This window comes from Podarcis pityusensis (genome assembly GCF_964106645.2).
Source record: "Podarcis pityusensis genome assembly, chromosome: 6".
In the NCBI taxonomy this organism is placed as follows: domain Eukaryota; kingdom Metazoa; phylum Chordata; class Lepidosauria; order Squamata; family Lacertidae; genus Podarcis; species Podarcis pityusensis.
Window position 1 is genome coordinate 34,960,157 of NC_138030.1, and position 20,302 is coordinate 34,980,458.

Below are 20,302 nucleotides of genomic sequence, written 5' to 3' on the forward strand. Positions count from 1 at the left end.
CAGAGTAAAGAACAGAGACACACTACTGTATTTTAATTAGATTCAAGAATTAACCATTTGCTCCCCAGCTGGAAATCCTCGCCACAAAGTACCCCTGTACAACAATTAGGCTTGAAAAAAGCTTTCTACTGCCTACAGTAGAAGGCTGCCCCCCACCCCACAGCCTAACTGCAGTGGAAGGAGGATCAAGGAAAGCATGCAGCAGGCTTTTGATTTCCCTTTTTCCTGTAGAAGTGCTGTATAGTATAGGCAGCATATGTGGCACACCTCTGACACAGTTTCTCCTCACAACAACCTGTGAAGTAGGTTAGGCTGAAAGTGATTGCTCCAAGGTACCCAGTGAAGTTAATGTTTGCCTGGGGATTTGAACCCAGGTCTCCCCAGTGCTAGACTAACACTGTTGCGTTATATGGGCTTATCATGCTCTGTTAAAGAACTGTTCAATTCCAGTTGAAATATGATTGAGTTGGTTTACGCAGCATAGTCAAAGAAAGATGAGCCCCCACCTTAGATAACTGCAATTTGAGATCTGTGCAATTAATACCCACACACTGTCTTGTACAGCTACTGTTTGATTTCCTTTGCCTGAAATAGTTCCCTCAGAAACTGAGATGCTAAGTTCTTTTCTCCCTGAGAAGAAGTGAACTACAGTAAGTAAGGATGTGTGAGGACTCTTCCGCACAGCACTTAACTTTCCACAAGAGGCAACACTCTCACCTGATACCAACTTACAGGGAGGTAAGTTATAATGCAATTTTACATCTATCATCTCCAACCAGACTTTCAGAGTGTCTGCAGACTGTCAGCATTTTGCAGGAAAGGTTCCAGCGCATACTGGGGAATTCAAGTTTGCACAGTTATAGTGGATTAAAGCACTCTATTGCTTTAGTTGCAAGAAATCCATTTCTAAGGGACCTTTGAGGTTAGGAAAGGAACAGGGGAAAGCACTGAAAAGTATGGAAATATGTATAAACAGCACACAATAATGAATGCAGAATTAATGCTCTTTGTCACATAACCTCCTTGGAAATATTTCAGAGCAAATGTTCAAAGAAGGCTGGGTAGGGCCAGCCCTATAATTTGGCAAAATGGTACTTCCCTCCCCACCAGGAAAGAACTGGTGAGGGAAGATCTACATCAGGAACAAGAAGGAAAGAAGGATTGGTATCAGACTCTGCTGCCCCAATGAATTCTGCCACCTGATGATGTTGCCTCAGCTTGCCTCATGGGTGGGCCAGTCCTGATGGCCAGTGGTACAGTGCAACCACAGCATAAACTAGTTACAGGTAAGTAGCCGTGTTGGTCTGCCGTAGTCGAAACAAAATAAAAAAATTCCTTCCATTAGCACCTTAGAGACCAACCAAGTTTGTTATTGGTATGAGCTTTTGTGTGCATGCACACTTCTTCAGATCTGTGAAGTGTGCATGCACACGAAAGCTCATACCAATACCAAACTTAGTTAGCATAAACTTTGTGCAAGTAAATCGGGGTGAATGCCCAATAAACAGGTAATCTGGCTCTCTTCTCGGAAGCACTAAAGAGAATTACATTTTGACAAAACACCCCAATAGCCTGCTTAAAATCTATGCCTTGGTGATTCCCATCAGTGATGCATCTCCTGACTGATAATGTCCCAAAGTGAAGCCATGATTCTTACTCACACATAGTAATTGGTTATTTGCTTAGCTAGTTACTGGCTGTCAATCATGCATGCTCCCAGCTGCTAGATCTGATTTTCCCAGTTGAAAATCCTCTGCTTGTTCTCATGCATGGCCGCTACTCACAGACAAAGTTGGAATGCCCCTTGGCTGGAATAGCTATATATGTGGCACAATGCCCAACTGCCAGTGCTATAAGCCAGTCACAAAACTCCTGTGCCAGAGTTTACACTGAGACCCAATTCCAGTGTAATGTTCTGCCCTATAAGAGTGCTCTTGGAATGAATCCCATGGAGGAATACTTGTGGAAACTATTGTGACAGAAATAAAAATCCATGGCTTCCCAGGAAAGGTCCAGGAGTGGGGTACCATATACCTGCAACTGGCTTCTGCCTGAGGATCTTTAAGCTGTAACATGGACACTGATTTTCAGTTCTGACACGTTTTCCACATGTATTTCTTCTTGGGAACACTGTCAGTAGCATCCCTATGGAGGAAATTATCACACCAGCTCTGCCAGCATTAGAGATTCTAGCAAAACGTGCTGCCCACCATTTAAATGAGGCAAAAGAATACAAGTAATATATTTTTGTGGGGGGAAAGATGGAGCTGGCAAGATCACTGTGTCTTAGTCTGGGTGCCAGTTCCTTTGCAAGCCATCAGGAAAGGAGGTGGAAAAAGTAATTGCACCATTGGCACATATGGGGTGAATTGTCATTTACTTACTCTGATTTTTAAGGGAAATTTGCCCATTGGAAACAACAGAAGCTGTTTATATCGGCCAGCTTACAATGATCAGCTTATAATACTTTGATGCCCAAACAGTGCCTGATCCCTCATGGATCACTGAAAATCATGAGTTCAATACATGAACTCCCTTTTTAGTGTTTTGTCGATATTTAGAGAAATACATTATTACAATGGTGATGACTACCATTAACTAGCTTTCCATAGAGAAAGTGCTGTTAAAGAATTGCCAACTACTTTCCCATTCTGGCAGGGGTGTCATCTTGAATAAAATATTTGGGAGGCAGATAAGTCCCACCCCACATAATTGATCACAAGATGAGGCACACATACACCATTTGAATGGCAATGCCCATCAACTTTTGGGGGGCAGCCCACTCAAATATTTTATTGGGGGGAGCGAAGGGACCTCGGCTCCTAAGAGTTGACTCCTGGTATTGCTGGCCAGGACCAGACTTGCTTAGTTTCACAAGAAACAACACCAGTGTATTTGAAATCATTCTTAGTAGCAGTATACATGCAGCAATAATATGACTTCCCATCCTATATACAGAATATTAAAAGCTGGGAAACAGAAAAAGCTGTGTTCAAGAGATAGAAATTCAAGAGTCAGCTTTGATTTGATTTTTTTGGCTCTAGGACCACATGCAAGTAGAAGGTGTGATCAAAAGTGGGTGTGGCCACCAGTATCCCACTCATACAGGACACTCAGCCTTTATCCTAATGAATTGACTGATTTATCAAGCCACTGCCATGTGTACTCATTTATTTTATTTTTTTGTTGGCCTGTTGCAGGGTGGCAGCAGAAAAATGTGCTTGGGTGCCTGTATGAGGTATCTAAGTTGAGAGTTAACTGCTGTTTTAAATTTGTGTTTGTAAGCATTGCACATTTTGTTTTTAGTATGTATGATACAGCAAGCCTCCTAAAAATACTGACCTAGATTTTTATTCTTTAACTTTGCTATTTACTCATAAAGCGGGCCCATCTAACAAGTAAATAGCAGGCCTGCAGAATGATCCGTCCCTCTTTTGCCAATCCACACACTTGCCTGCATTGCATTCCATGACGTAGGTAGTTGATGTTCAGAATGTCTCAGGTTCAGTCCTTGAATCCCCTGCCTGAATCTCCTGGAAAGGCACTGCCTGTCAGTGTGGGGTATACTGAGCTAGTTGGACCTGTAGTTTGACTTGAGATAAGGCTTGGGATAAGGAAGCTTCCTATGTTCTGTGCACTTGTCTGTGTTGCCGTCGGTTAAATACAATCCTGTTATACAGATACATCCTAAAAATGTGGTCCTTTCTTCCAGGCTGAGGTACCCAGTTATAAACTGCCACCAATCAGTCCAGATTTTTTAATCTTATCAGGGGAGTAGATAAGGAGTGGTGATTACGTGAGGAATGGATGGTGATTGTGTGAGGATTAACTCTCTGTGGAAGGTTCCTTTTAAAACAGAAAGTAGCTTTTGTCTGGCTTTTGACTTGAAACCTGGACCATTCAGCTGAGTTCTACCTTTATGCACTGATCAAATTGTCTTGGCAGTAGGGATACATTTCCTTTCCACCAGTCATGCATCCTTTTGAAAGGGGTAAAAAAATATGCACAAAACATGTTTGTTTCAGCTCAATACTTGCAATATTTTTATTGATTGATTTTCTTTACTCAGGAAGACAGATATTAGGATCACCTGAGAGAAGATTTTCTTAGAACTGGATGAACTTGCTGTTTCTCACACAGATATTTTCTTTTCCATTCTATATTATAGTTGCCTCACCTATGTGGCAAAAAATTTGAATTATGAAGTAAATGCTCAACAGATATTAAATCTTATCAGCGTGAAGGGATGGGGGGAAAGCCTGCTTTGCGTCCACCTGACAGGCAGTGGCATAAATAAAAACCAGAGACATCAGTATGTGAATACAGAGACTTAAGGGCAATTCTGTGATAAGATCTCAGCAAGGATTGGCTTACTCTTCAATGAGGAAATGTTTGTTAAGCTGATAGTAGGTAGAAAACACAATAGAAAAAAGTACCTGAAGCCTTTGCTTTAATCTGGCTTAATTAAGGAAATACTCGGGAGAGGCAACATTAGATGTTTGGTCCTTTTAGGTAATGAATGATTTTCACGTAATGATTTTACGAGGGCAGGGTATAAAAACATCAAACAAACGGCCAACAAAAAGTTTGTATATTTTGAATCAGCAATGATGATTTTCTTCCGTTGGTAGTTCTCTGAACAATCAAGGAAGTTTATTACTCTGCAATTAGCATCTTACAATAGCATCTCTTTATCATCTGGTGACTAAACAAACACATCAGCTCAAAGTATCACCAGAAGTGCCTAATTAAATCATATAGTAATATAGTTTCATATGTGGAGATGGAAAGCCAGGAGTAACAAGTGCTCCTGGGATCCTGTTTTGTTTAGGATCTGCATTTGATAACATTGGGCAGAAAAGCACAATGTCTCTGCATGCAAATAGGACACAAGACACCTGCATTTAATTATTGCTAGGGTTGTGGAAGGTAATTTAATTAGTTTAAGCTCTATTGAAAGCTGAGGTATTTTTATGTGAGTGATAGGCCAGCTTTGGATGCATTATTTGTTCTCTACATGACTGTGATGGTTTCAGAGGATTTAGGCACATGCTGCAGATAGGAGAAATTACATAAGTTTTATAAGATACAGATATAATTGTATCTTAATAACATGATTGTGCATTAGAAAACTGGGATGTACTATAGCACATCTTGCCAAAAAATATCAAGCAGGTGGTTCTTCAAGTCTTTACTAGAATTTTTTCTAGTAATTGCAAGCCATTATGCACCAGTTCCCATACAAAATATGAAGATTATAATGCAGAGTTTACATTACACCCATCAATTGCCAATATGGAGATAAATCCAGTCTGTACAACAAGGTTGTTGACAACTAGTATCTCTTAATTTCAAACTACTTCCCTCCAACCCTCACACTATGAAAAAATATCTCAATCTCACCCTAATCCCCATCTCCAATGGAGATGGGTTTGGAGCAATATTGTATAGTTTATTTCTCAGCTCCTGGTGCAAAAGCATTAGTAGGGCAATTTGTAAGTTTATAAATTTAAAAACAAATAAACAAATTTCCCCCTAAACAAAATGAACTGAATTTGAAAGAGGGCAAACTTTTGGAGTGGAGTGAAGAGATGCTGCTGCCAAATTAAAGATGTAATGAAGTCCTACATGTCTTCACTGTCTCCTTTGGCTACCTGACATTGAGTGAAAAGCAAGAAGGAAGTCCTGTCTCCAGACATAGGAATTATTAGTCTACAACTTTTTAATGTCAACGCTTATAAACAAAGGAGATACAGCATTTCCATGAGGGGGTGAGAAACTAAAAGTTTGAAATTGTTATTAACTAACTTCTTCAATACTTTCTAGGCATGAGGAAACAGCTGATAATTTCAGAGGAACATGATTCCTGTTTTTAGTCTCCTTCAGACATGCTTTATATTTTATTAATTACAATATTTTAATCCCATCTTTCCTCTAACAAACTCAGAGCAGCTTTCATGGTTCTCCAACCCCCAACACCACCATATTATTCCCAAAAGTGTGAAGTAGCTGAGAAACTTTGTTTGGCAACTTTGGTGATTAAGTGGTATATAAATAGCTGCAATAAAAACATAGTTATTTATAGTTATTTTCTTTAGCGAAATTATACAACACTTTTCCATCCAAAGCTTTTCAATGCACCTTTCCATCTGAAGATGCATGTGCTTGTGTTTAACATTGTGTTTATCATGGCTGCACCAGTATATTAATACAAGTAAAATGTGAACAGCAGGTGCCTAACCATTTAGTTCACATGCCTAGAAGGGGAAGGGGGATAATTCTGTCTGGCAAGCAGAAATGCTTGCGCTGATGCAAAAATCAGAGGAGCTCAGTACTGAATTCCTCCCATTAGGTTTATTTTGAGTAAAACCTAGTTGAATGTCACCCAATAATAATACAATAAAAATGGAGTATTTCTTTTGACGAAAATTGGCCAAGCTGTATCTAACTCACACTGAGACTCTATCAGCATACTTGACTGCGTGTGCTGGCCTTCTAGAATGAAAGAACCCTGAGGCAGTGAGTTTGGCCACCTGCTGACACATAGAAACTATGAGAGTGATCTCAAGCTTACTTTCCCACAGGCCAGGAGGCCCACCGTGCTTCAGTCCTCAGCATTTTTAGGTCTGTCCAAAGTTCACCCTTATGATTACCAAGCAATTGAAACAGCTCTTCTAGAGCTAGCAAAATGGCCAAAGTGTATGGGACGAAATGTTGAGACGAAATGGGGATGAGTGTTACTTGCCCCTCCTCAAAGATGCAGCAGCTTCAACAGTTTTCAAAGATGTCTAATGGTTGTGCCAGCACCTAATGGCAATTAACGTTTCTTTCAAGTACAGTACAGTCTCTCAGGTCTGGGGGGAAAGTGTAGTAAAGCCTTGGGATTAATATCTTTTAAAAATTCTGCACAAGATGCAATACTGAGGAGTAAAACACTTAAAATTCAAATAAATGTTTAAAAGAACCTTGGTCAACCCACCAGTCTTTATGTCTATACGTAATATGATTTTAAAAGTGGATGAGTGGAATGGTTATAATCCCTGGATTAAAATAATTGTGTTATTGTCCAATGTACAAGGTTCTGTTTCTATTTCTCAGCATCATTAAGTGCCTTAACATTTATGAAGCGTACCTTGAATGATCATGCCTGGTAGAAGGATGATTTTTCCCTTTGATGTGGCAGAAGAACCGTTTCCCATCTGTTTAGTGTCACTGGATTTGTTCCCCATTTCTTTCTAATATGGAGCAAATGACAAGATATTAAACATTTATCCTCTGGGAAAGGCAAAATTGGTCTGCCTTAGTCAATTTCAGGGTACAATGACAGGTGAATCACAAATTAAGAGAGCTCATGGCAAACAGCACTTTGACAAGAATTGTAATGCATCTCAAAAATAAGTTTTACCCTTGGTTTCTTGGTACACAATACTTTAGCTGTTTAATTGTCTAGGTTTCATAGACAGAAAACTCTTTTGGTTAGGAGAAAGCACAATCACTATATGGCAATTGTACGGACAATTGTTTGATCAGTGTGTGCACACATGGAAATCACGTACTGGCAAACAACATTCCACCCTGATTGCCAGTGTGTGTGCTTACTACTCGGGAAAAGTTTAGTATTTCAAGTGGTCTTTACATAGTGACAGTATCTTGCTACTCTTAAGTTTTGATAGCAGGTCACGTTTACAAATACCTGATTTTCCAGGCTTTATACACTGTACTGGGAAGTGCCTATGATGGCTCATTTAACTGGATGTTTTCTCTTAAGTGACATATGGACCTTGCAAATGTTTTATAAAAATGCATGTAAATTGTTTTTTAAATAATTTTTATTAATTTCCCATTTAAACATATATAATCACATCATTATTGTCCACTTTACCTCTTTGGCTCTTGAAAGCCTATCAACTTCCTTCCCTCCTACCTCTTGGCTTTCAAAGTTAACCTTTATATCACAGCATTTTATATATTTTCCAATTCTAATAAGACTATCACAAAATCCCTCAAAATTTAAATAAATAAAGGTAAAAAAAATCTCATTAGAAATCTTCAGATAACCCTACTAGTGTTGTTAATTGCTTACAATGATCTTTCAAATATTGTATAAATTTACTCGTCGGTTTTGGATTTCCCCCGTCAGCTTTGCCAGTTCTGCAAAATGCATGCAAATTAAGTCATCATGGCTGCTTGAAAAAAGGGAGCGTTTTTGATTTCTCACAAATGTTATGTTATATGAAATGTTAATGTATTATATGAGTTCCTACCCTTTCCCCTATGGTGTTGTGTACTGTATCATTTAGAGAACCAATACTGTCATTGGTGAGGGAAGAGGACAACTCAATCCATTTCCTTCCTGTAAGGATTCCAACCGCCATCAAGTCTAGTGTCCGCTCCTATGCTGCAGGAGGAGTTCTGCTCTTTCTGCCTGGACCTGCTTTGCTCCCAGATCTGCCTGGGGTGGGTGAAGAATTTTCTTGGAGAGGGGATAATCTCCAATACAGAATTATATAACTGCATTGTAATAACTCTAATAATTGATGTCTGGGGTTGCTTTCTTCTTTTACCCTCCCCATCCCTCTTTCCTCACATCATGTCCTTTAGATTATGAGACTGAGGGCAGGGGCTCTCTTATTACTGATTTTTGTAAGTTTACCTGGCAGACTTTTTAGCTAAAGAGCAGGGTATGAATGTGTAAATAAATAAATACGCTGTTGCTCTTGTACAGATCATTTCCAAACATTTCATTCCCTCAGAGAAAATAATAATTTATTATTTATACCCTGCCCATCTGGCTGGGTTTTCCCAGCCACTCTGGCCGGCTCACAATAGAATTAATGATGATTGTAATAATAATAATAAAGCGATAAAACATCAGACATTAAAAGCTTCCCTAAACAGGGAATAATAGCACTCAGAGAGATTGTTCCTGCTCTCAGGCCACCTTTCGTAGATATTCTTTACCTGGTTTCCCCAGCTTTGGCACTGTGGACTTGGATCTGATTTTACGTCCTTAATGTAAGTGACTAAAACCAACCATAAACATGCTTGTTCAAGAAGCAACTCCCACTGCCCTGAATGGGACCCTAGTTCAGGACTGCAGGTTCATCGATTGTAGGGAGCACAGATGTCTGGAGGGTGTGTGCAGGGCCGGATTTAGGTTTGAGGAGGCCCTAAGCTACTGAAGGTAATGGGGCCCTTTGTCAACAACAAATTGCTGCTGTTTTTTGTGTTGAATATATGCTACATGGTAATTTATGGGCCTAATAGGTATCTAAAGCCATTTGCACATAACAGAATATGGATTTTATCAAAGTAATTGTTGAACTGAAATACAATTAATAAGTATATTAATAGTGAAATTCAATTAAGAAGAAGTATACTTTTGGGGGGCCCCCAAGAGAGCGGGGCCCTGAGCTATAGCTTGTAAGTAAATCCGGCACCGGTCTGGAGGGTGTCACAATTTCTATGCAATTCGGAGTGCTAGGCTCAGACACCCTCAGGGCAGGGATCCACCTGCCCCTCTGCAGCAAACGGAACAGTGTGCTAACTTCTAAGGAGCACATTTGCTGAGGCGAACCTGGCTGAGTTTCAGCTGCCAAGAAGGGGGGGGGGGCTAAGAAGTCACGGCTTACCGTATCACAAGCACCGTTTCCAATTTTGCTCCCTCCCCGCAAAATATGAAGTGGGCAGGGCATGTGTGTGTGGGAATTGCCTCTGAGCATATAAAAAGTACCCCGGGAGTGAGACAGACGTTACATTTAGGTGGGCTGCTGAAGCCCCAGAACCATATATATATATTTAAATACTAGTTAATAAGGGGCCCTTGTGTCGACCCCTTACTGAGCGAGACTGAGGAGCCCACTGGCGGCCCCAGGGAGACCCGAGGCAGCCCCGCTCCTTTCTGGCAACGCCGCCGCCAGCTTCTACGTGCAGAAACGCCACTTTCCATTTGCCCCTGGTGGATATTTCCCCGCCTCTCCTCGCGAGCGGCGCCCCCGCTACAAAGGCTCCCTCAGGCAACCTCTCTCACACAAAGGCGCCTCTCTCTCTCTCCTATAAGGAGAAGCCGCTGGCTCTTTGCAGTCGGTGGGGGAGGCCAGCTGGTCAAGCCGCGCTCTCTCTCTCCCTCTGACCCGCCAGCGCAAGAGCCCGCCCTTTGCCTCTCGGCTCCTCCTCCTCGCCGCAGGCAGGCTCCCCGCCCGGCCCGTTATAGTGCGTGAGGGGGCGGGAGCGCCTGCGAGTAGCGCTCTGGAGACTGTCTGGAAGGAGAGACGCGAGAGACGCGGCGTGGGGAAAGGGCAGGAGCGCGTCGTGTGAGTGCCGCTGCGTGCAACGGGTAGGGAGGGCTTCGGCTGCCCGGCTGGGGAGGCGGGAGGCAAAGTCCTCTCGGGGCTCCTGGAGCCCGCGGCGCTCCACGTGGCGCGGCAGAAAGGGGTGGCCGCCGGCCGTCTTGGGGGCAGCTTTTCGGTCTGCCCGCCAGCCCCGGAGTAGCACCAGCGCGGGGAAATGGAGGGGGGGGGGCGCGGACGGGCGACCCGAGCCTGGGGAGCCGGGCACGAGGTGGAAGGGGCGCGGGGCGACGGTGGGGTGGTGCTGGCACAGAGCTGTGGGGAGGGTTTTAAGCCCCGGGGGATGCACTAAAGCGAGGAGGTCCGAGGCCCAAGGTAGCCGGCCATCCTGCCACGTTGGCCATGGGGAAGGGGGTCCCGTTACTGATCGTTTATCGCTTTATCTTTAAGTGAGGACTGCTTGGGTCAGGGGCCATTGCATTCGTCTGTTTCCTGATTCCTGGGGATTTGCTGGGCTGGCGGGGAGGAGAGGGGACTGGTTGGCTAGCTTCTTTGTTTGAATTCAGCATGTGGTGGTTTGGGGTGCATGGCGAAGAAGGATTCTTTAATGTTTCTGCTATGTATCTTACAAGGGTTCGAGTTGGGTATGAGCAGCTGCGCGCATGGCTTGCTTGCTTTGCATGCCTGCATTCGTCTTGAGAGATCAGAGGATATCTGACTTCCCTGTTGCACAGGCGTGCATCTCTCAGCGCTGAGATGCAGGTTTTGAATATAGATAAGCCTATCTAGCCCACACTGGGTAGCCCTAGCAACTCACCTCAAAATGATTTGCAGCAGAAGTGCGAGAGGGCTTACCATATTCCTTTAAATGTCCTATTATACCTGACAATCCTCGATTTCTCACTGCTTGGTTGTAGTTCAATGTGTGCTCTGCCTCCACTTCAAATACTTTTGTTGGACTTAATGTGAGGTGGTAAATTAAAAGTTCTATCTTTGATGGCTTTCACACACTGATGTCTTCACTAGATGTTGCAACCTCCAAGTGATGGCAACCATGTGTGAATCAACTCTTAAGTCTAGAACCAGTGGATTACTTACAGTGAAATACAAGGATGTGAGCTTGCCTTGTGAGATGATGCTAACAGGTATGTGGGACTGCTTGCAGTTCTGGTTGTGGCAAATGAACAAACATTGTTCCTTGAGTGCATCACCTCTTGTATCTTTCGAAAAGGAGACAAACCTTTAGGAATAAAGCCTTGCCTGTTTCTTGTGTGAGCTCATCAGCATTTCAAAATAGGCACTCTTTGGACTGGGGGAGGACAACTTTCTCACAATGTGATTTGCCTAGTTTACTGTGCCTTCTTTTGGTGACATTTTGAACCTTAAAGACTGCTGACACATCAGGTTAGCTTAAAGCATTCTTGGGTACAGAAGCAATTGTGCTGAACTGGCATACTGTCTGTTGTTTTCTTCAGGCACAAGCATGGCTCAGCAGTTAAACCTTCCCAGTAAGGAACCAGTAATTCTGTGTCCCTCTCTGTTTACAATTTTTAATAAAGAAAGTTACCCACCTATTTAATACTTTAGTTATTTCTTGCATTTGTTGACCACCTTCCTTGGTAACAATTTCTTGAATGACCTGAGTTTTGTTGTATGGACCTATTGTCATATGGAATCTCAGTTCTATGTCAGGAAACTATGTTACGGAGTTGTTCAGGTCTCTATATCTTTTGAAAAGTACTACAGATGGTTACATAGCTGGAGGCACAGTTATCAATAGGACTGAATCATTGTTCCTGCCATCTGAGAAAGCTGATCGGGTTATGATTATGATATATTCTTTTGCATTTTTCATTTTCAAGCTGTTCATGTCTTCAGTTTTAAGTAAAATATTAATTGGTTGCTATGCAGCACACTATTTCCAGATACAGAAAGGTGTTTCCAAACTTTTTTGCTTCTTCACAGCTTCAGTACTTATTAAACTTTATTAAAATTTTATACTAGCAAATGTGATTGGGTGACCTTAAATACATTTATTATATTCTGTCACCTCTGCTTGTAACTGCTTTCCTGCAAATTTGATGATGAGAACCTTCTAATTACACAGCAGCCAATCATGGGAACATGACTGCAGTTAGAAAGCTGGAGAGATATGGATGCATCTATGATAAAGAAGGCTGATCGCCGAAGAATTGATGCTTTTGAATTGTGGTGCTGGAGGAGACTCTTGAGAGTCTCATGGACTGCAAGAAGATCAAACCTATCCATTCTGAATGAAATCAGCCCTGAGTGCTCACTGGAAGGACAGATCCTGAAGCTGAGGCTCCAATACTTGGGCCACCTCATGAGAAGAAAAGACCCCGATGTTGGGAAAGATTGAGGGCACAAGGAGAAGGGGACGACAGAGGACAAGATGGTTGGACAGTGTTCTCAAAACTACGAACATGAGTTTGACCAAGCTGCGGGAGGCAGTGGAAGACAGGAGTGCTGGGCGTGCTCTGGTCCATGGGATCACGAAGAGTCGGACACAACTAAATGACTAAACAACAACAAATGATATCTATGATAATACCACAGAAAACAAATGGCCGTAATGTACATGCAGTACTGGAGACCCATTTCATTTTTATGTTTAAGGCAATGGGATGATTGCTCATTGTTTTGCTGCGTGATCTGTTCAGTGTATCTTTGCCTCAGCATGTGTGTCTGTCTGAGTTCTGCATGCATTTGATTAAGCCATGTTGATGGTGGTTAAGCACCTATTTCTGCACATTTCAGAAATGTTGCAGTTGCTTTAAGAAGAACTGCCAAGTAGAATATAGTAGTGCTGTTCACCTTCTGGTTTTGCAGCTGGCTGTTAAAGAAGGAACAAAACAACTCCTTTGCACTTTGCCATATCAGGTACAACCTTTTGGGGACGAATGCGTGCCAAGCCAGTGAAGGGAGAAGGAACAGCCTTGGTTTAGGCAGGCATTCTTTATAACTTCTGGCCCATATTTCCAATCCTGTTGTAACAGCTTGGCTGTGGATATGCATGTGCCAAGAGGCATTTCGTTTCTCATAGTTGCAGATAACTCTCTCAAATACATTCTGGTTGCATCATCCTGCAATCATAAGCTGGCCAAGTGTCAATCAAGGTAGCATTGAGTGTGTAGTATGTTTTGTGTGTCCTTGAGTCTACCACCTTGGCTCTAGGCATGCATACCTGGTCAGCATCACCTATATTTTTCCACCAACCTTGTTATTTCAGTTTACCAAACACTTTCCTTATTTCTCTTTCATTTCTCTTGTAGCCCATAGTACCATATAGCTTTTTGCATCCTGACATTCTGAGTTCCTTGCTCTCCTTGGTGTTGCTGGTTGAGTTCTGAACAAATAAGGGTGTGTTGGCACCTGTGTACTTTGCAACTTATCTTTTCATTCTAGTCCCCCCCCCCCCCATTGCCCTGGTACTAATCTTTTCGCATTATCTTTTATATATGTATTTCCTCCTTTTAAGACTGGTGGCTTCAGCTTTTTTCCTTTAGAAAACATTTCCTAAAGTAAAGCTGCATTTTCATAATTGTATGCATGTTAATAGCATAATAATAGAAGACAGGGGAAACTTTATGATGAAATGGATGTGTCTGAGCCTGTGCAAGGCTAGAACAAGTATCTCTTTCCTACTCTATAGCTTCTAATTCATATTAATTATACTTTAAACAAGCCTTCATCTCCTAATGAATAGTAAAAAACATTAGTGAGGTGTATCGTGAATAGGCATGTTTTGGCAAAATTGTTATGTAGAAAGTTTCCATAATGAGGGAAAGGGCAGTGGCTGGGAAAGATACCATGAAATAGTTAGATCTGGCTGATCATGGGATGATATCAGCTCTTTCAATAGAAGGTAAACTGTGGACAATGAGAGTAAAGCTAGATATGGTCTGAGGCATGGGTCAGTGCCGGAGGGCGGGGGAACGCGTGCCCATCCGCGTGTGCACACACTATTTCCGGCGCACTTCCCGGTCGGAGGAGCACCGGAAATAGCTTGTGCGCATGTGCACAGGCGTCCTCCGACCCCAATGTGCACTGGAAATAACGCATGCACATGCGCAAATAATGCTTGCGCATGCGCACAAGCTATTTCCGGTGCTCCTCCGACCTGAAAGTGGGCAGCTGCGCAGCGCAGTGCCGGTAAGAGTGGGCGGTGGGGGTTGCCGCGGGCCGCATAAATGAGTCCCTCAGGTCTTAGTTTGGGGACCTCTGGTCTGAGGTGTTCATACATCTTTACTCCTTTTAAACTTTTGCAAATAACTGATAAGACTTTCTTGACAAAATAATAATCCATGGCTATATATATGTTTTGGGTAATATGGAAAATAATAGCTTTTGCCATTTTTCATTAGGAGTTTGATGCAAGGGGAAAGGTTTAAGCCTCTCCCCTATGCTATGATCCAAATGCAGACCTCTCAACAACCCTTTGGAAAGTTTAAATGAAAGCAGAGATGCAATCCACTCGTTTTTGCTCACAGTGATGGATCATGGAGATATAGACCACATTATTTCTTTGTATTATTACATTCAAAAATAATAAAAGCCCGCTCACTTCTTCCCACTCTCACAATTTTACAGTAGATCAACTTGAAATGTAATTCAAACGAAACTCTGATATTCTGTACAGTGAGAACTGTTCAAGCAAAGCTTCCTGCTCCTTATGGAGCATTATCCATGAATCTTGTGCTTCTCATGCAATCTAGAGCTGCCAGTGGATTAACTTCTTTAACAGAGCTGTTTTGATCTTAGCTACTTAACTGAATACTAACCCACAGCAGTGAGGGTTTATATAACACTTTGGCAGCCCGATCCTATAGTTCTCCTGCGCATAACTGTGGCAGAAACCACAGTATAGTGGCATCATACATTAAATAAAAGGAGTAGGGTCATAACAGATAAAGAGTGCCCCCACCGCAATACTTGCCTGTACCCTTAACTATCTGTGTTCAAAGCATAGTGTTGCAGAAGGAATTTGAAGCAGGGCTGTTTTGACTAGGACCAGGAAGACAGTTCAAACAAGATAACTTGTACACCAGAATATACTGTAAGAAACCGTCCCTGTGGAAAATTATTCATGCTGCTTTCTAACCTTGGAGCACACACTATAAAGCAGGGAAAAGTTTTCAAGGCTTTGGGTGGCCAGGCACCTGCTTTGGTTTATTTATTTGTTTCCAGTGGTTGGATTTGTTGTTTGACCCATGTTTTTGCATTCAGGATAGCAGGTTCTCCTAATGCCTATTCTTTTAATTTTTTAAGATTTTTACTGTTGGAGGGACGCGGGTGGTGCTGTGGTCTAAACCAATGAGCCTAGGGCTTGCCTATCAGAAGGTCAGCGGTTCGAATCCCTGCGACGGGGTGAGCTCCCATTGTTCGGTCCCTGCTCCTGCCCACCTAGCAGTTCGAAAGTATGTCAAAGTGCAAGTAGATAAATAGGTACCGCTCCAGAGGGAAGGTAAACGCCGTTTCCGTATGCTGCTCTGGTTTGGCACATGACTCTCTGCTGGCCACATGATTCGGAAGCTGTATGCAAGCTCCCTTGGCCAGTAAAGTGAGATGAGCGCCAGTAAAGTGAGATGGTCAGGGGTCCCTTTACCTTTTTACTGTTGGATGTATACTGTTTTTATACTGATTTGCATCATTTTCTACGCAAAATATTTAAGGATATACATCAGTATCCGTTAATTTACTGACTTTATTCAACATTGCATAAAAGTATCCCTCTGCTGTGGGGGAATGGATCTACAAAACTGTTTTTAATTTTCCTGGAGCTGGAAGCCTAAGCATTTCAAGTCTTTTATTTAAATGAACAGGGTTTGTTTAGATGAGTAATTTGGAAAGTCTAGTGAGTCCTAGCACAAATAAATTCCTGAACTGACAGCATGTTTTGCATGATGCAACTGGGTTATATAAGGTATTGGTAGCTGTTACCTACGTTTTCCCATTTTAAGCTATCGGAATAGACCGAGCTGAATTGTAAAGATCACAGAGTAAACTGAACTGGTGTAAAACACTGTTCTAGAAGTCAGTCCTAATATGGCAGAGAAACTTCTAATTTTTGTGTGGAATAAAGGCCTGGTTACAGGGATGCTGTTCTGTGAATAGGAGATCTATCTAGCTGGTGCCTGAATGGGTTAGCTTTTTGTTAATCAGTGCTAACTCCATTTACTTCTAATATTTAAGATGTGCCAATATTAATTAAAACCAACCTGTTCAATCAAGTGCTGCTGATGGGAACAATTGTACTGAGTGGCTCTACGAGATAAAAACATTCTGTCAGGGCGTTGAGCTACACTGCAGTATATCCACATAAAAATGAATCTATTGGCTCATAATCTCTAATAAATCTAGAAATGAGAACCATGGAAGATCAAATAAAAATCTATAGTAATTTAAACGAGATGCATTGAACATCTCATTAAATAGAACTGCAATATGAAGGTTCTATACATTAGTGACAGAGCACAGAGCTCATTCTCTCTCCTGCACCTGATAGACTGTCCCATGTACAACCTATGGCAGGCTTTGCCATCTTGGTGCCTTCTAGATAGTCTGTACTACAAATCTTTTCAGCCCCAGCCAACAAAACATTACTTACATGGGAAAGGATTCCATCTTAACATACCACAGTCCTCTTCAGGCATTGCATGGGAATGAAATACTAGGACATCTTTCCTCAATTGTTACCAGCTGTGTGGTTGCCACTTATTGTCCTACGCTCATCTTGAGATTTGTGGGATAGCATGAACATAAATGCATCCCGTGTTGAGATTATCTTTATTAATATATTTGAATTCTGAGTGTACTTTGGAATTGTACCATAACCTTGGAAACAGGGTGAATGCTTCCATCTTGGTGATGATTTCTAGTCCTGAACTCATGTCTTGAGATGCTTCACAACTGATGGGGAAAATACAATTTTGCTTATGGGTATCTTGATTCTAAGTCAGTTTTTCTTTAGTGAAAATCTGAATCTCTTATTTCATTCCCTGTAACTTTGAACACACTGAGTTATAAAAACAAATTGCACTATTCATCCTAATTACACTCTTGCTCCTGCTATAAACCAGCAGGATAAGGGACTTCAATTCAGACTGGCTCTGTTTTTGGCTAGCTGTTCTGTGCCACAGCATATAGCTTGCAAAACTGCCTTAGTTCCTAGTCACAATCATGAGTAATTTAGACTTGTATTGAATGAGTCTCTCTCTGGGTCATTTTGGATACCGTTAGCCTGATGCGCACTAGATGTAATCATTGTGAGAATTAACATATGGATAGGACCCTAACTAAACAATAATATAATACTGGGGGGAAATCTAAAAATATCTTTTTAACATTCATAGCCTTATTCACTTGATCTGGAGCCAGTTCCTAGTGTTTGAGATGAAAATAGATTTGTTTGCACACTTTGTTGTACTTTGATCTTGTGCTGACTTCTCAGAGCAGGTAAAGTTAATATGGCAAGACTGTGCGTTTTAATGTCCTTTAACTTTGTATGCATGCAATCTAATGAGTCCCATTGTAAGATACAATACATTGCAATCTGACTTTGTTGTTTTAGCGTTGGTAAGTAAGTAATGGGGTGCTTTTTGTCATAATTGTTAACATGATTAGTATCTGAAAAATACAGTTTTGAAACTGAGAGGTTCCAATTTTATTTTTCTCTATGATATTTCATTTTGGGCTGAGCTTGAGCACTGTCACATATAAGTGATTTAACACTGACCTTGCTGGTCCATAGTTCCATGACAGACTGCAGATGGTCCATAGTTCAAAGACTGGAGCAACAATTAGGAAGAAAACGGTTGGGAAGAAATGTGAGAGGGTGACTGGGAATCATTGTGAACTTCCAGGGGAAGGAATCACTTTTGTAAACTGATGAAACAGTGGCTTTCTCAGATCTGAGGTTTAAGTCCTATGTTACTTCAAAACAGATAGACTTTCTGCCTGGTGAACTGGGGATGGGACAGTATTCATGTATGTATTGATAAGAACGTGTGAACTCTGTTGGGGCTGAACATTTATGAGTAGTGTGTCATAATGGAAGATCTCAGTGATTTACTCAATTTACTTCCAAGTAGTATGCTTTAAACTGCTACCTGAGAGATTTCCCATTAATACAATGGAGATTTATTTTTCTGATTTGGAATATTTTTTCAGAACCTAAAATTCTTAAAACTTGATTTCGGCTTGAATGAGGTAGAGAGTAATGTTACTTCATACTTGATTTCCAGCAATTGTGCTGGATTGGTAATATAGCAGAATATAAGAAGAGCCTGCTGGATCAGACCCATCTAGTTCAGCATCTTGTTCTCACAGTCGCCACCCAGATGCCTGTGGGAAACCCCTGAGCAGGGCCTGAGCAGAGGACAGCACTATCCTCCTCTGCAGTTTCCAACAAGTGGTATTCAGCAGCATATTGCCTCCAATAAGAAAGAGCACAGTCATCATGGCTAGTAGCCAATGATAGCCTCTGTCACATGCTTTTAAAACTTCACATGAACCTCAGCCTCTCTCACCTGCAGCTCCTACCTGTATGCACCTTTCCTCTGATTATTCCGTTTTTCCAGTTTGCCTTCTCTTGCCCTCATTCCTTTGGTTAGCTTCTGTGACAGTCTTCCTCTTCTAGGACCTCATTATTATCTAGGTCAATGGTTCCCAATTAGCTAATTACTGAGGACCTCTGTTTTTCAAAAGCCAAGCCACAGACCCCCTACTTTTGAAAATTTTGATAACTCTCTGGTAGAGAGCAATTTTTGAACAAAAAACAATGGATATTAAGCAAAAGATAATGAGCAACAATTTTAGGTATACAAAATAATAACAGATTAGGGCTGAGCGATATCTGGTTTTCAACATTGTGATATATCAGCAGCTAAGTATCACAATCACAATGTCTGAAATTGGAGATCAGGTATGGGGATGAGGGAAGGAGCAATACAAGAGATCAGATGGGTGGGGTGTGTGTAGATCAGGCTTGGGGATGTGGGAAGAAGCAGCTGCAGAGGTCCTGCAGGTGGGGTGAGTGCAGATCAGATGGGGGTTGGGGGGAGGAGACGAAGCAGAGTCACCTCCACTGATGGATTGAGTGGGAGGAGATAGAGATGGGGTACATCAAGCCGCTGTCAGTGGGGCAGCCAGTGGTGGCAGATGGAAGAAGCGTTTGGCATAATAATCATTTCCTACTGATATCTGCTCCATCTTTTCCCTCTGGCAAGGAGTTACTCAACTCATGAAAAGCACAGTCATTTGTTCTGCAGTTCTTGTGGCAGCCTCCTCATTTTAGGCAGAGTTGCTAATCCAGAAGCTCTATTGTTCCCTTTCTACCCCCATATGATTCTCAAAGTATTTTCACCCACCGCATGAAGCTTCTTCTCTTCCCATTCATTTTGTACCTTAACACCCACTCTCCCCCAGTGTCAGCTTCTTTCCTTCCTGATCATTTTACATTCTCTTCTTTCTTGTATAACTTCTTTCCCCTCGCATCCCCTTAACCATTCCCTGCCTGTTGTTCCTGTTTGCTGCTGTTATATATTAACTTTTTATCACTTGCTATAAGTTGAACACTTTCTCTGGCCCTTTCCTCTCAGAGCATGCAAGGAGGTGCTGACCCAACACAGTGGTACCTCGTGTTACGAACTCCGCTAACCCGGAAGTAGCTGCTCCTGGTTGCGAACTTTGCCCCAGAATGCGAACTGAAATCATGCACCAGAGGCAGGCCCCATTAGCGAAAGCGCGCCTCAGGATAAGAACGGTTTCAGCTTAAGAATGGACCTCTGGAATGAATTAAGTTCGTAACCAGAGGTACCACTATAACAGGACTAAGGCATGTCTGGGAGAGCAGGGGAACAGGCAAATGAGGAGGCAGGGCTGTGGCACTGTAAGTAACATTTCTGAAAGTAGCCCAAGGCCCACTATCTGAAATGCTGCTGTAGAACAAATTTGACTAACTTGCATATCTTGGCACCTAGATGTGAGTTTAG

General features: G+C 42.0%; 1 protein-coding gene and 1 long non-coding RNA gene across 4 annotated transcripts in view; one reads left to right on the top strand and one right to left on the bottom strand.

Moving 5' to 3' along the window:
* LOC308479339 overlaps positions 1–9,956 on the bottom strand; it is a 40,135-nt gene extending 30,179 nt beyond the window's left edge. Inside the window, exons 1-3 of one of the 2 annotated variants that reach the window (XR_013987617.1) lie at positions 9,841–9,956; positions 7,133–7,235; positions 4,016–4,177 (exon numbers count right to left, since the gene is read on the bottom strand). This is a non-coding gene — a long non-coding RNA (uncharacterized lncRNA). Of the gene's footprint in view, positions 1–4,015; positions 4,178–7,132; positions 7,236–9,840 lie in introns of those variants that run through there. The other variant, XR_013987616.1, reaches the window with a different exon arrangement.
* Positions 9,957–10,188: 232 nt separating this feature from the next.
* Positions 10,189–20,302, top strand: part of SLC16A1 (solute carrier family 16 member 1) — a 40,834-nt gene continuing 30,720 nt past the window's right edge. The window contains exon 1 of one of the 2 annotated variants that reach the window (XM_081009865.1): positions 10,189–10,313. The gene's annotated coding sequence lies outside the window, so the exon portion shown is untranslated. Of the gene's footprint in view, positions 10,337–20,302 lie in introns of both variants that reach the window. The other variant, XM_081009866.1, reaches the window with a different exon arrangement.